Source organism: Lonchura striata, chromosome 5, assembly GCF_046129695.1.
Source record: "Lonchura striata isolate bLonStr1 chromosome 5, bLonStr1.mat, whole genome shotgun sequence".
Lineage (NCBI taxonomy): Eukaryota > Metazoa > Chordata > Aves > Passeriformes > Estrildidae > Lonchura > Lonchura striata.
In genome coordinates this window covers 42,020,625-42,033,391 of record NC_134607.1, presented here as the reverse complement: position 1 = coordinate 42,033,391, position 12,767 = coordinate 42,020,625, and the positions used below count along the sequence as shown (strand labels likewise).

The 12,767-nt window shown below is 36.6% G+C and overlaps 1 protein-coding gene across 7 annotated transcripts in view; it reads left to right on the top strand.

Annotated features, from left to right (window-relative positions):
• The window catches only part of TAFA2 (TAFA chemokine like family member 2), a 180,232-nt gene that overhangs the window by 25,026 nt on the left and 142,439 nt on the right, over positions 1-12,767 (top strand). The gene's annotated exons all lie outside the window — the stretch shown is intronic.

Sequence of the window (12,767 nt, the reverse complement as noted above, 5' to 3'; positions counted from 1 at the left end):
CAATTTGAAGGCTATTTATAGTTGAACTTCAGAGCATATGGAGTGAGCAAAGCCAGAATATTTTTGACCTCCAGATCACTGGCCTTTCTTCACTCAACCCCCAGATTTACGTAAGACATTGTAGTCTTTTATTTTTGAAACAGGGTCTGTCCTACTGCATTATACAAGAAGGTTTTCTCCTGGAAACTGCAGATAAGTTAGGCTGCTTTCTAGCAGCATAACTTTATAGAAGTTTTCATACAGTTTATAACAAGATTATACCTGCGAGAAGGATAATGCTTGTTTATTGTGTAAGGGAGACTGAAGTCAGATTTGGGAGATGATAGCACATGCTGAGAAGTCAAATAATAGCATTGTCAAAGGGCAGAACAATGTCCCTATCTCTACCAGCTTGGGTAAAAAAGTTTGAGAATATATACTTGCAACACATGTTATTGCATGAGAATTCTTACTGCTTTAGCAGAAGGTGGGCTTGATTTGCACCAAACCAGGTGCTGAGACCTCTTTTAGGACAGCGCCTTGTATCAGTGAGTGAGCAGAAACACACGTGGCTGTTTAGCTGCTGAAAAAGGCTGTGAAACACCCTGGAATGTCTCAGGGAAAACAGCCATCTCTGCAGAGATTTATACTTTACAGCTCAGATTTTAAAACTGCTTTCTGGAAACTTGGGATAGTCCAAAAGACCTCAGACCTGTGTTTGAATACTCAGGGTTCAAAACCTCAATAAAAGTATTTCTAATGTGCTGCTTGCAGAAGTGACAAAACTTGGAGATGTTTGTACAAATACAAAGCTGGGCCAATGCTTTTTCTGCCTGTTCTTATTTTCAAATAAAAATTTTCCTTAATATTTTTAAAGTTAGAAAGGATCTTGACAAAACCTCGTATAGACATCTTTCTCTGAGTACTTGCATTATTCTGAGAAAAAAAAAATCTTTGTAAATGGGCAGTAAACCTAACTGGTTTATTTTGGATGAGCATATGATTTTCATGGGCATTTTGAGTATCTCATTCAGTGCATACCAGAAGATATCCGGATATTACCTGTACTGAAGATTTCTAATACAATCGTGTTTCCCCTCTGTAGGGACACATTCTTGAGAGTATTTTTTAAACAGAAAAAGACAAATACTCCATTGTAGGTAGGAGACAGATTGACTAAGATTACCAATGAAAGCTGAAAGTGGAAAAAAGAAATTAACTGCTACCACAGAGTATCAACTCTACTTTATTTTCACACTTTTGGAAAATGTCATTATTCTGATAGGGAACTGAATAGAGACCTTTTCCTTTAAGTTTTTGTCCAAAGTCAGAAATCTGTTTTGGAATCCAGCCTAAGGTTTTTGAGAGAACAGGTATGGTGACTAAGCTGGCCTTCTGGTTGTGGAAAGTACTTAGTTTTAGGTTCAGTATAAGCAGTTACTCTGGAATAGGAGGCTGCATAATATTGTCAAAAAGGCATTGTAGGAGAACTTCTACATTCCCTGGCTAGTTCCTTGCCATCTGTCTGCAGTGTTGTGACCATCTCTAGTTAATTATTCCTTCAGGCTCTTAACAGATCCTGTACCTTCCAAGGTGATGCCCTGTGGAGGTTATGGTTTTCTTCAGGCACTTGGCAGAGCATGTTCTCTTAGCTGGGGATCTCACTCAAATGCTGATAATTGAAAATAATGTCATGACTCCTAGGTGTTTGTCTCATATGCTTAGCAATGTGGGTTGAAGGGAATATATTACAACATGTTTCCAGGATTCTTTAGATTTTTTTGAGTGTAATTGATAACAGATTTTGATTCAAGGTGGTGCTATTGATCTCTTGTTTATATGAGCTTGCATCTTTACTATCTAGGAAACCAGTAAGACAACAGGTGCAGCAGACTGCAAATATTCAACCCAGGTAACATGGTACTGTAACCTGCTATTTCCTCACATAACCAGAGAACAAGACCAGAGAACAAGAATATTAATTATAATGTTGGAGGTCTTTCTTGGGAAGAGCTCTGCAATTTTCTGGGTCTCAAGATGAGTATGACAGGCAAGTGGCATATGCAATTCATAATATTTGGAGGTTCAAGCTTTGTAGTAGATCAGCTGCTGTCAATGCAGGAGTGAACAGGTAGGGATCAGGAAATTTTGCAGTGCCCTGAGTTAGACTGACTGATGGAAGAATATGAAAGAAATACCGAAGAATGGATGGAGGAGAAAGAAGAAAACAACAATGGGTCTTGTAGAGAGGCAGAGGGCATTCTTAGCATGGTTGGTGGTGGAGGTGCAGAACTGCTTGCTGCACATTTTTGTGGGCTCTAAAAGTGTACTTGACTCCAGAAATGACCACATCCGTGAGGAAAATTCCTCAGAGTTTTTATGAAAAATAAAAAATGCCATCTCTGCCTCAAGAATTAACTGAGATGCAAATTCCTAGAAGTTGTGATCATGGGGAAATTATCACTGCATATTTACTTTCTTACAAGCTCTGGGTAAACTTCTTACAAAGCTCCTGCTTTTGATGACTGTTAGAAACTATTTCTAGGAGGAGATGTACTTTCAGTCTCATCCTGTACAACTGTTCTCATGCGCAGGCAAACTGCATTTTGAGAGTGAGACACCTGTGAAGAGTAGACTGCCCTCTGGTAAGGGGAAGGATTCTCTTGTGTCTTCTTTCTGTGGATCATGAAGCAAAATAAAAGTCCTCAGAAAATATTTGAATTCTGTAGGAACTCTTATTAAAGGAATTGTAAGCTTGCAATTTGGGAAAATACTAGGATTATAAAAGCATTATACCACTGTACTGGTTTTTCAGTTGGTGATTTTCTCTTCTACTGGAAGTTAATTTTGAATTATTTTAAAAGAATCATTAACAAACATTTCTATTAAATGCGAAATTTTAGTCACAATTTAAGATGCTAATTTAGACTGACAAAACCTTGTTGTTTCTTAACTGTAAATGTGATTACTGTTATTTATAATATTTTCAAGACTTTGCATTGATCTATTTTTCATGGCTCTGTAACTGAGATGAAAACCGACTGAAATTAGAAAGTATCAGTGACAATGGTGGGAAAATCTCACACTCCAGACAACAATCCCACTTGAAAATACAAGGAAGAAACCAATTTTTAGGAGAGTTTAGATAATAAAAGGTTATCAGTCTCAAAAAAGGCCTTACAAGCTTACACTTAAGCTTCTCTTCTGCTCAGTCAAATATGGATGGCACAAATTTTTCAAAATGCTTACTCTTAGTAAGTAGGGTTTAAAACTTTGGAATAAATTTTGTTCTTTTTTTTTATTTCATTTTGTGAAAAGCTCTTAGTTTTGCATTGTGTATAGTTTGTCTAGGTACAGATCTAAGATTTCATTATACCTAATGAGACTCAAAAGTAAGCAGTCTTTAAATACTTAGAATGGATGCCTGAGATTTTTGTTGCTGTCTCTGGGATTTAGCCATACAGCTCTTATGGAAATCTTCCAAGGGACTTTGGAAATCAATACCTCAAGAGTGACCAGAGCATCAAGGTGTACCTATCTGCATTTTTTATTTATGCATACTATGACAATCTTACTGGGGTATAACAACTTCTTCCCATCTCAGTCTGCCAGCTGTGAGTTCCCTGCAGAGCTGCATTAGGCTGAGAGTTTTGTCCAGGTCTTCTCTCATGGTTTTGGTTTGTCAAACACCAGTGAAGTTCCTCTATAGATGTCAAGAGTAGAACAAGAGTTCTACTTATGTGTGAGAGCTTTGCTAATCTTTTATTAATCATTAAACTTGTTTTGACTTTCTTTGTGTATAATTATTGCAAAAGAGAAAAATAGTATTGTGTAATGTTTACATCACTTCTTCCACAGCCTTTATACACAGTCCTTTGGAAAGAGAATGATAGAAAATATCACTGAACAACAGTATGAAATAATGTAGCATCGACATCTGGAGATTGTAATTTACACAGGGTGACCTTTTTATTTTACATATTCTGAAATATTTTTTTACTTGCTTTATAGGTTCAGTGATGTGGTAAGGAGAGAGTGAAATGTGAAATGAGTTGCAGTCTGGGAAACAGATTTGGTTGGGGATAAAAAAGGATTTTTGAAAACATAAAAGTGTTCTTAGATTTTAAAGGAAACATCCATGCATTTAAGCCTACACAATGTTCTAATGTTATAGAAATGAAATTACTTGAGTTTTATTTTAAAATGACATTTTTCTTTTGAAGTGACCTGATTTATAAAATGATTGAAAAGTGTGACTCCAAAATAATAAAAAATGTCCCTTTGAGTCAGACAAAACTTAAAAGTTTAAATAGAATTTTTGTAATTCTTGTTTGCCGAATAGAAATCCATTTCCTATTTTATTCTGTTTTCCCTCCTCTTTGTTGTCTCATCTACAAAATCCAATGTTTGTACAGATCTGCTGAAAGTAAACTAAGTGGGGCCTGGACTTTTTATGCTAATTTAAGCAAATACAATGGAGTTCGTTTCCTACATATGTGAAAGTCATGAAAAAGATGGGTTTTTGTACTTTTTGGTAGTCATGCAGTTGCTTGGGACCTAGCTTATATACCCTGGTGTTACTTTTTTTTTCTTCCCAAAGACTGAGGGTTGAAAAAAGAGGTTTGGGGAGATTCTCTCCTTGTTCTTTTTCATTCACTCTGCAGATAGGTTTGCATTATGTAGTACCTTACAGTGCACACTACAGCATTTCCATCAATGTCCCATTCAACAGTTATTAAAAGTGAATTTGTCATGAGACTGTACCATGCTGCACACCTATCGATCAATCAATCAATCAATCAATTATCTTACCTTCTAAATTCTTTAAAGTTACTCATACAGTAAGAGTAATGTGCATAGTTCAGCCCTGATACATGGAGTTCTATTAGAAGAAACCCTAATTCAAATAAGCCAGATTTACCAAATCAAGTCACATTGTAGAATCTAGATTTTTCTTAACATTTTTCTGGATTAAGAAGTGTTCTGAAAATCCTATGAAAAATAATTTTATATAGTAATATTTTTATCTGTGATCAGTAGTATCTGTGATTCCATTAGAAACAGCACAACTGGAGAAGAATTATTTTGAAAATAATTTAAGATGTGCTAAAATTATTTTGTGTTATGTATTTTAATTAGTATTTCAGGCAGTGCTGCATCTAAGACCTCATAGATCATGTTGAGTTGGAAGGGACCCCTCAGGATGATCGAGTCCAATTCCTGGCTTTGTGAAGAACACCCCAAGAATCCCACCATGTGCCTGAGAGCACTGTGGAAACACAGAGAAGCCCAGTGCTGATAGATGTTCGATAGGTAACTTACTTATAGGGTGCTACATCATCTGAATTTGAAAATATCCAGATTCTGAGAATATATGTCTAATCTAGAAGAAATTTAATATTAAGTTAATTAATAAGATTGAAGACTTGGTCAAATATCTCTAAATTGCTTCCAAGCAGACTCACCTTACCATGGAAGGTTATGAATTCTGTAGATAGCATATATTTTATGCAGAATAGTGGAGAGACTACAGATCTTTTACTTTTCTATGTGCATTGCTTCAGCCCAACTCATTCCAACTTAATATGAAATGGCATAATGTACTGAAAAACTGTTTTTATTTTTGGTGAGTGGCATGCTAATTTTAAACACAGCTGTAGGCGGGAGTATTTCATATGGTGTGCATTGGCCAACCTGTGTTGCATGTTCCTGTCATCTGCTTGTTTTAGCAAGTGTCACACCTAAGATTTGCTTTGAGCCTGGAAAATTTTATGTCAGACTCCTAATTTTCTTAGTATATTGACATCCCCAAGCTTTAAGCTCTGCTGCCACTAATTATAGATTGCTCTTGTATTCTGTTTACAGAGAAGATGATAAGGGAACACTTATAAATTATACCTTTTTTAAAGTAAGTATTTAAGTTACATCAGTGCTTAGGGCTTCCTTTACAATCATTTTCAGACATACTCATGAGTGTATTTGTGAATAGATTTAGAAAAGACTTCTGGTTGGATACTTCTATTTACTGAATGACAGAATGAGATAGCTCTGTAGATGAGAGGGGAAACCACATATATTCCTCTTCAAATTATTCAAGCTGACAGAGGGATCACTGAAGAGACAAAAAATGTCACATCCTATATGATTTAGCCTGATATCTGTTTGACCCATCTGCACCCATATCTGTATTAAATGATTCATAATACTTTTAGGCATTCTGTTTCTAACTAATCTGTCTTCAAAGCTTTCTAGTTCCTTGTTATCTAAACTTGAGAAATTATTTGAATTTTCCTGACATAATCCTAGACATTTTGAAGAGTATAAAGCTGTTGATTACAGAAGCTGTATTCCACTGCTCCTTTTGTCTACCTTCATATTGAGGCATTGCTGCCAAACCCTGAAGAAATATGTTTGTGTTCAGTACAGTAGATGAAAACTATCTGTAGACTAATGTTTTTCAATGATAGTTATGATATTGTTGTGTCAGCATTGCTATTCTAGCATGAAAGATAACCTCATCTTTCCTGAAATTTCTCATGTATTAGTAAAAGCAAATCAAGACAAAGGAAAATTTATTTTCCTTTCAAAAGGCTCTCTCTTTCTTATAAGTTCAATTAAATTTATGAGACAATTTACAAATAAAACACAATACACATCTGTATAGACCAGTCAAAGAGTTTTCAAATAGTTTCTTATTTAAAATAGGTCTGCATAGTCTGTGTTCCATTGTTAATGTAACCTGTCTGTAGTTTTCCATGGGGGGCATAGTGATTGTTTAGAAATCTTAACATCTGAAGTGTCATTTTGTTATTTAGAGTATGTGGTTAAGATATTTATTTTTCTCTATCATGTTGTTTTTTCACCTTTCTCTCTCCTGAATTTTTCTGGTTTAGAATGTAGATTTGCTGCATAATCTCATGTTTCACAAGAGCATGGAAAGCAATTAAGAATACTTTTGGACTGGTTTGGCTCAGAAAAGCCTTCCCCTGAGATAATTTCATGCTGAAAGCAAACTCTGATTCTTGGCAGCAGAAAGAATTGAACCTTTTAAAAAGCAGACTCCCAGTAAGCACAATTATGTTATTCGACCAAGCGAAGGTTGAATTTAGCCTCTCAAATAAACAATTCTGCCAGCTGCATCAGTACAGCACTGGTCCCAAATTCCCACTTCTTTGATCTGGCATGGCAAATTCATGAAGAGGAAAAGGCGAGATTCTGCATTTATTTGATAATCTGTCAGATGGAGTACAGGCTGAGGCCAACCTCCACAGTTTTCTGTAGTGTCAGGGGGACTCGTGGAAGTCGTGGGGAGAAAAAAGAATTTGTCCCTAAATTCATTTTATGTTTTGCCACTTGGACTCTCTACATCTTGCCAGTCTTCCTGGTTTTTGCTTGCTTTCTTCTGTGCTAAAACTCCCATTTTTGCGCACCTTTGGTGTTGTTTCTACACCCTTTTTCTGGATTAGCTTGTGAAAGTATTACAGGCTGTGCCTGTGTGACACTTCAGAGGGAGCAGTGAGATAATCCCTGTCACTGAGTCATGGTTTCAGCTTGTGTGCAGACTCAGGAAGCCCAAGCTGACATGATGTACATGCTTCTGCTGGTGTTTGTTTATGTAGGTTCAGAGGAACAGGAATCTGGGTGACAGTGTCCCTCAGTGCACCCTGAAGCACCAAAAGCAGGCAGAAAAGATGCACTGCTGTGTTGAACTATCTCCCTCCAAATTTTTAGGCTTCTAATAATACTGTGATCAATCTTTGTGTGGTATTCATAGCAAAAGAATAGCTATGAATGAAATAAGCAGTTTGTGCATTTAGTATTTCCCCTGGTGGTAGATTCTCATTAAATAATCCTCACACATAGTATTGTGTCCAAGTGCAAAAGGATTAAGTAATGCTGAGGCCCGCGAGGCTGCAGAGGAGAGTCTTGGCTCTTGGTTCCTTTCCTTCTCCATGAGCAGTGCTCATCTTGGACAAAACACCCCATTTTAATTTCAGCTAAACTAGGAAAAGGAGAGATAGGGGGTAGCCGCGCCACAACAGTAGCTAAGAAGATGAGGAAAGCAAATCTTTATTCCGAAATATAATCTTAACAACATTTAGTTACTTTAGTGATTTTATGATTTGGTTCCATGTTAGTTTCTCAGAAAAGCTGCTCATTTTTCTTAGGCACTGTGTAATGATAAAGCTAGGTCTGAGTGAGCTTTCCACAGCGGAGGGTATGGCATATCTAAGCTCCTGTGTGCTGAAACATTTCTAAATATGTTGTCCTTCTAAAATGATCCTTGAGGGGAACAAAACTTCAGTGGTGTATCGAAGTTACTCAGAACCACAGTGAGAGTATGTCAGTGCAGCAGACGACGAATTGTTACTGACTATTTCAGAAATCCAAACATCATTTTTGTCTTTACAAAATGTAATGCTATTCTTTTGCTCTGGACAGCTATCATAGTCCTCTCATGGCTTTTCCAATGTCAATAAGGACCATCAGACACATGTGACACATGTGAAGTTCAGAGCATCTATATGCTTTGAGACATCCTGCAGATGATCTGTACCTCGTATCTTTTCCTTGTTAGTCTTGAAAAACAAATCTTTCCATTAAAGGGTTCTGCTGAAAGTGTCTTAAGATTTAAAGAGTATTTTGTGTCAGCTTTGTGCCACTCTACCATAATTTCTCTCTTTCTAAAGGTATGCTCTGTGTTTCATTTTTCTTTTGCACCTGTAAGAGGAAATCTGAACCAAATAGTCAAACTTCTGCGGAACAACTCCAAAAAATATAACTGTGGATTCAATGTTTTTCTGTAATTTTATTTTAGAATCAACCTAACTTCGTATTAAATAATAAAATAAACATTGTATATTTTTGATCTTTGTGGTTAAGGTTTTAAAAATACATCCAATTGAAACATCTTTTTGTATCCTTGTAAGATGTACAAGCTGCAAGCAGGAATTGGTGGAGGCTTCATATTTCAGACCTTTCTTGTTAGAACTCAGTATTACACCAGGCATCTGGGGCTTGTTTTTGTTTTGTTTTGTTTTGCTTTGATTTTGGTTTTGTTTATTTTTTTTACACGTGCTACCTAGATCAGAACAAAGATAAAAATTTTGGAGATTTTAATTTAATTCTGTAAAAAGAAAAGGTTTGTCATGTGTAGCAATTTGTAGGCTTTATTTAAAGTATTCCATGGATGTTTTGTACAGGATGGAATACAGCAGGCCATCTTCTCCTGATGGGACATGGAAATTCATATCTAGTGGCCTTAACAGAGCCCTGGTGTTTCCATTTGATTTCTGCAGCCCATAAAAAGAATCTGACCTCATTCCCTGTTCATCTTCATGGCAGTGTCTTTCTTGTGCTTGGAACTGCTGAAATGACTGTTACAGGGATGCTTCAAGGGCACAGAGTAGAACAAGGGATTGGATACTTTTTCACTAAGAACAAGGATTAGGTGAGAATTTCAGCAAAAAGATAATTGAAGATCTCTCAGATCCTATGATTAGGTTAATGGACCTCGCTAGCAACTTAAGAAGGACTAAGAGAAATATTATAAATAATCACTTTCTCATAGGGAACTCTTCATGGCAGCATCAGAGCAGTCCTGTGTACTTGATTTGAAGCATTGACAGCTCTCTCGTAAATATCACCTGTTCAGGAATGTGAGAGGATCTCACATTTAAACAGTGTACCATGAAGAGAAAAATGGAAAAAAGATGAGGTTTGAATTGTATTCCTGGAATACATATAAGTACTTCATAAAAGTACTTCAAATTAAATTATGTTTGCATTTACATATTTCATGTTCAAAATAATTTTATTCTTTGCATTTTTTATGGGGATAAATGTTACACAGAGAAAACTTATCTTCAGTCTATAGGCTTAGACATAAGATTTCAAAGGTAACAGAGCAAGTATGCTGTAATGTTCAGTTGAACATTATAATTTTTGCTTGGTTAAATTTATTTCTAGGTTGTGATTATGATGGTGATTGTGGCCTGTGTTAAAAAGTCAGAATACTCCAGAGAGTGAGAATAAGATTTGAGGTTTCCAGGATGAGTGAATTATTTTTCCTCTATGAATTAGTGAAGATTGCCATAAAACTTACTGCAGTTTATGTAGAAGTAGTTTCTTAATTGCTCATATATAAGATGTGTAGTGGGGCATATAATGCTAACATGTGTTCCAAGAATTCTTGAAATTTTTGGTTGCCAATAAATGTCATAATAAGGAAAAGCCCAAGATGATTAATGAAGTAAAATCTGTGGTTACTAATCTTTATGTAAATAATTAAAAAGTAGTTTTGGTCTGATTTTGGAGCGGAACAGATGTGCACCTTGGTAGTGCAAATCTGCACATGTATTCTTCCTCTTCTCTTAGGTGAGAAAATAACTGATGTTAGCAGAAAAGGACATCAGTTTCTTTGTGGTCAATGAATCCTCAAACTCTGAAATATCCAGATGCTTTTGAGGGTTATTATTACTGTGGAGCTGAAAATAGAGTAATCCATTACCTGCAAGATTGTTTTCAAAACAGCAACAAAACTTCGTAAGGCATATCTGGCAATGCATAAAATGCTAAAATGGAAGTATTTGAACATTGACAGTAAAACCTTATTTGTATTTATTAATGCTAATTTTAACAGGGGTAGACATCACTCTGCTTTCAAACTAATGGAAGCTATTTATTTCTAGGTAATTTACTAGCATATATGCTACATCCTTTAGAAAGATAAGAAAGAGATAAGTTATCACTTAGTCTTAGGGCCATAAGATTATGGGGTAGTTCAGGAGAAGGGACCTCGAAGTTCACTTCTGCTCAAAACATGGTCAGATCTGAAGTCAGACTGAATTGTGCAGTTTTATCTAGCCTTGTCTTGAAAACATCCAAGAGGAAGGGCTGCACAGCCTCTCTGAACAACCTGCTCCCCTGCCTGACTACCCTTAAGGGTGAAATTTTTATCCTTAAATCCATTCTGAACCTTTTGTTTCAGGTTACATCCATTGTCTTTTGTCTTCATCCCATGAAGATCTTGACTCCATCTTCTTGTTAGCCACCCTGTAGGTATTGGCAGGTTAATGTTAAATATCCCCAAAGCTTTTTTTAGGTTAAGCAAGCCCTGGTTCTCTCAGTCTCTCATTGTTGGGAAAGTGCTTTAGCCTCAGGCATCGTGGAGGCCCTCTGCTGAACTCCCTCCAGTTTGTTCATGTCTTTCTAGTATTGGGCACGGTTAGATGGAAATCTAGTGAGTGCTGAGGGGGGTAATAAGGGAGGATGATTCCTTCTCTTGATCTGCTGGCTGTGCTCTCACTAATACAGCCCTAGAGGCTGCTGACTGTCCCTCTGGCTAGGGCACAGATCTGGCCCATGCTCAGCTGCCCACTAGGGCAGTTTCTGCAGAGCTTCTTCCCAGCTTATCCCTCGCCATCCTGGGCTGCAGCTGGGGGAGGGTTCCTTTTGCAGGGCAGCACTTGGCTATTCTCCTCACTGAATTGCTCACAGTTCTTTTCAGAACATTCCTCTAGCCTGCCTTCACCTCTCTGAAAGACAGCTCTGCCTTCTAGCATATCAACTGGCCCCTCTCTCTTAGGTATTAATCTGCAAACCAGATGAGTGTGCACTCATGATAGTGCTAGTGATAAAAACATCGGGCAGGACAGGTCCCAGGCCAGAACTCTGCAGTTCTCTATTTCTTACTTGCCAGAATCTTGCACCCCACTACTGCATTGTCAGTAGAGCCGTGGCTGCCAGCCACTATCCCATCCCAGGTAGCTCTGCCCCGTCAGTGAACAGCAGATGCTGGCAAGCATCATCCTGCTTGGCCCACGCACAGAGTTCTTCCTGACACCTTCAGTGAACTTGACTCCTTGTGTCCTGCCATGATGACCTTTCAGCAGACATCAGGGAATTTTGGAAATTGTATAATGAAAATTTTTAACCATATCTCTTGAACTACTAAAACATTTTAAGAAGTTAAATTTTCAGGTTTTTAAGACAGGAAGATATTAAGGAATTAAATGAAATTTTATTTATAATTCTGTAACAAATCTCTGAAGATATTAATATTTTCCTGTTCAGTATTTGCTTTTGTATGCTGTGAAATGATCAATTCCTTGAAATTTTTGTCTTAAGAATCATAAAGTAGGAATGATAGAAAACTGATTTCCATGATTGAATGCTACTACTACTGTTTCTACAATATGCAAGAAGTTTTTTTATAATATGATTATAACAATTATGACAGTTTGATGTTCTGTGTAAATAAATTTATTTCATAAGGTATTCATTTAAATACAAGTAACAGCAAGGAATAGCAAATAATTTATAAACATAACTTTTCTATGAAAGTGAAAAATGAAAAGGAATTTCATTCAGTGGTATAGTTTAGTTCTGAAGCGTTGCTTTTAGATTTTTATTTCATTGAATGACATTATGTTAGTCCATAGTCATTACTGACAGATTGAAATTCTGTAGAGATCTGGGTATGGATTTTTGGTATGGCAAGCAGAGTGCAGGTGGACTGAGCAGAGCAGGCATGCTGCTTCAGGAATCTTGTTCCAGCAAGTGTCCTAGCTTGAGATCCTAATTCATTCCGGTTTTGAAACCTTGGAGAATAGAATATCAATTCCTGCCTCAAATTTAGAGTACAACTAATGTTTACCCCATGTAAATGATCTTGATGAATTACAGATACCAACAAAATATTGATTCTCTAAAGAATGAATTTCAAATTAATTTTAGTTGTCCATAAGAAGAGCTTTATGAAAGGATTTAAAAATCCAAAATGTATT